Raw genomic sequence first — 3,724 nt, forward strand, 5'->3', positions numbered from 1 at the left:
TGTGACCTTGGGCAGCTCACTTAACCCCAATTGCCCTAGCCTCCCCCGCCAAAAAAAAGATAAATGGGAGAAAATTAACAGAGGAAAGGCACTAGAATAGAGAGGATTAGGAAAAGCATCCTACAGAAGGAGGGATGTTAGTTGACAAAGGAAGCCAGGGAGGTCAGTGGTCAGAGTGGAATAGGAAGAGGGGCAATCATTCTGGAAAGTAATTTGGAAATATGTCCCAAACTATGCCCTTTACACTGTGCATAACCTTTGATCCAACAATACCACTCTTAGGTCTATACTCTAAAGAAAGGGGGAAAGGATCCCCTTGTAGAAAATGTATAAAAATACATATATCAGTGCTTCTTGTAGTAGGAAGTAACTATAAATTAAGGGATGCACATCGGAGAATATTTATAGCAGCTTTTTGTTATAGCAAAGAACTAGAAACTAAAGGGATGGCTATAAAATGACAGAAAAGGAAAGTGACAAATGTTGAAGATTATGTGGGGAAATTGCAACACTAATGCATTGTTGGTGGAGTAGTGAACTATTCTGGAGAGTAATTTGGAACTAGGCCCAAAGGACAATCAAACTGTGCATAGTCTTTAATCCAGCAATACCACTACTAGATATGTATCCCAAAGAGATCATAGAAAAAGGGGGAAAGGACCTACATGTACAAAAATATTTATAGCAGCTCTTTTTCATGGTGGCAAATAATTGGAAATTGAGGGAATGTCCATCAGTTGGGGAATGGCTGAACAAATTATGGTATGTGAATGTAATAGAATTACTATTGTGCTATAAAAAATGATGAGCAAATGAATTTCAGAAAAACCTGGAAAAAGCTTACATCTAATGGGAGAAGACAATCTGAATCAATGACTGCCTGATAGATTATTTTTGATGGTGTGTCACTGAGATTCTCCTCACAGTTTTAAGAAGTTTTCCCTTGGCAAGAGAAAAAAATTTAGGTAAGGACCTCTACAGGCATCTATCTTTAAGAAAGACTAATTCAGTGTCTGGTTGTAACACTGCTAGGCAGGCCTGAAAGCAGCTGTAAAACACACACACACACACACACACACACACACACACACACACACATGCCAGCTCCGTGGTACATGTTTTCAGCTCCTCCTAATGAGGTAAGTTTTCTCTCTGGCCAGGAGGTTTTCTAAATGTTTTCCAACAGCATGTGTGAATGTCTCTGGTTCAGAAGAGTTTCAGGTTCTTAGCCACACCCAGAGGGTGAGATGTGATGGACTGTCTCACTTCAGGGTTCAAATGTAACCCCCTTGGAACTGGGAGCGGGGGTGGGGAATGAGGAGGAGGGGGAGGGGAATAAAGTTCCCAGGCCCCACCACAGGCTCTGTAGCCAGGAATGGTCACTGTAGATCAGGGCAGAGTCCCCCAATAGCACCACTGGCCCTGCTGTCTGCCCTCCCTACCCACCCCAACACACCCACACACACACACACACACACACACACACACAAACACACCAGCTAGCTCTTTGAAAACTTCTAACTTACTAGTTGTCTTTCTTATTGGAAGTATATTTTTTAGGTCAAAGTGTTGACAAATTTGTCATTTGCAGACTCTGCCAACACACCCCACCCCACCTCACCCCCACCTTACTTATTTGGTATTTTTCCCCTCCTGTCTTTCAAAGAAAAAAAAAAAGTGAGCTGTGCAGGCAGAGAGTCTTATCCAAGGTGTCTGGCAGGGGCTCAACACTCTGGGAAGGAGAGATTTATGTTCCTGTTCTCTGGCTCTGTTTTGCCTTAGCTCACTTAAAACAACTGGGTAAATGAGTTCACTTTATCCATCAGAATGGAATGGGGGCCCTGCACTCCTGAGATCGGGGGGGGGGGGTGCAATTTTCATGTCTGTGTCACTTACCCTGAGATAAGCCTATATTATGTCTGTCTGAGGTCATTAAAGCACAGAGTGGGGTTTGGGAGGGGTTCAGGTCCACCATGTCCTGGTTGGGTGGTTGGGTCCATTTCAGAGGATTGCCATGCTCTGAGGTGCTGTCCCAGTATGAGCACCAATGGGCCTTGATGACTTCTGCCTTGGAGGGACTCGGCTCTATTTTGGTTTTCAAGCTCCCTGAGAGTAGGAATGTGGTTTACTTCTCCACAGGGGCCTTTGGTTCACCTTGATACAGAGAGCATATGGGTAGCTGTTTAGTACATGTTGGTTAATGATGTGAAAATGAATCCAAGACGGCTCTCAGAACTAAGGTCAAGTAGCTCTTCAGTCCCATTAAACAGTGAGAGGCAGCAAGGAGGAATGGAAAGGACACTAGTCAAATCAATCAATCAGTGAAAAGACCTAAATTCCAAGTTCCAGCCAGTAAATTGACTACGGGCAAGAATGCACCTTTCAGGTACTCAGTTTACTTATCTGTAAAGTGGGAATCATAACACTTGCTCTAGCTACCTCATAGGGTTGTAGCAATGAAAGAGCATTCTATAAATGCAAACCTATTATTCTAATAAATTGCAGTTATTTGGATGTGGATTATCTACACAATAGATTGTGTGATAAATATTTAATCCCAGTCTTGTTCTCTTGAGACTCACCCCAACCCTCCTCCCTTCTGGCTTGTAGCCATTTCTTATAAAGGATAGGGCCAGAAAACAGAAACCAGATTGAATAAAGAAAGTCATCCTAGGGTCTTGAAGATTGTACCTATAGAGCACAGGTTCTAAGTAGGCTTAACATTCTGGAAAGGTTTTGAGCATAGTCTCAGCAATTGGCTATGCCTGCTGCTTGAAGACTAGCTAAATTCAGAGAAGCTCATTCAGTCTCCCCTGGACCCATCTGGTTTACTAGCAGCTGACTGCTTTCACTCTGGACATGTGTCCTTTTCCTGCCCGTTTCTAGAAACTTCAGGCTCCATGTTTGTATAGTGTAGTCTTCCCTCCCCTAGGCCAGCGATAGCCTTGCTATACTTATGATGGCAGAGATGGTAAATCAACCAGATGTGCCTGAGAGAAAACACATTCCCTACCCATACTACTCATGACCTTCACCTGCCTCAGGATGTGGAGGAGATGGGAACCCAGCCATCTCCCACATCAACTACAGTAGGAATAATGGAGAATTGACAAAACTGACCAAGGGAAGCTTTTCTGGTGGTGGTGGGTGTTGTTTAGTCATGTCTAACTCTTTGTGATCACATTTAGGCTTTTCTTGGCAAAGTTACTAGAGTGGTTTGCCATTTCTTTGTCCATATCATTTTTCAGAAGAGGAAACTTGAAGCAAACAGGTTAAGGGACTTGCCCAGGGTCACACAAGCTAGTAAATATCTGAGGCCAGATTTTAACTCAGGAAAATAATTAGAAAATCTCAGAATCATCAAGTCATAGGACTTTAGATCTGGAAGGGATTGCAGAGGTCATCTAGTCCAATTCTTTTTTCTTTTTACTAATGAGGAAAACTAAAGGAGACTAAGTAATTTGCCCATGGTCACTTGAATAGTGAGCATCAGAATCAGGACTGGAGACCAGGTCCTTTGACGACAGAGCCATTGTTCTTTCCACTGTATTATGATGAGAGCTTATGGCCATCTGGCCCAAGCTATACTTAGACAAGGATCCATACTACAACACCCCCGGTAACTGGGCCTCCAGACTGTGCTAGAAGACCTCAAGGGGGAAGGAAGGGAAGGAAGGGAGGGAAGGGAAGGAAGGGAAGGAAGGGAGGGAAGGGAAGGAAGGGA

The sequence above is a fragment of the Petaurus breviceps genome, unplaced genomic scaffold (genome assembly GCF_028583685.1).
Source record: "Petaurus breviceps papuanus isolate PSGF00001 unplaced genomic scaffold, PetGlider_PUasm1.0 91133, whole genome shotgun sequence".
In the NCBI taxonomy this organism is placed as follows: Eukaryota; Metazoa; Chordata; class Mammalia; order Diprotodontia; family Petauridae; genus Petaurus; species Petaurus breviceps.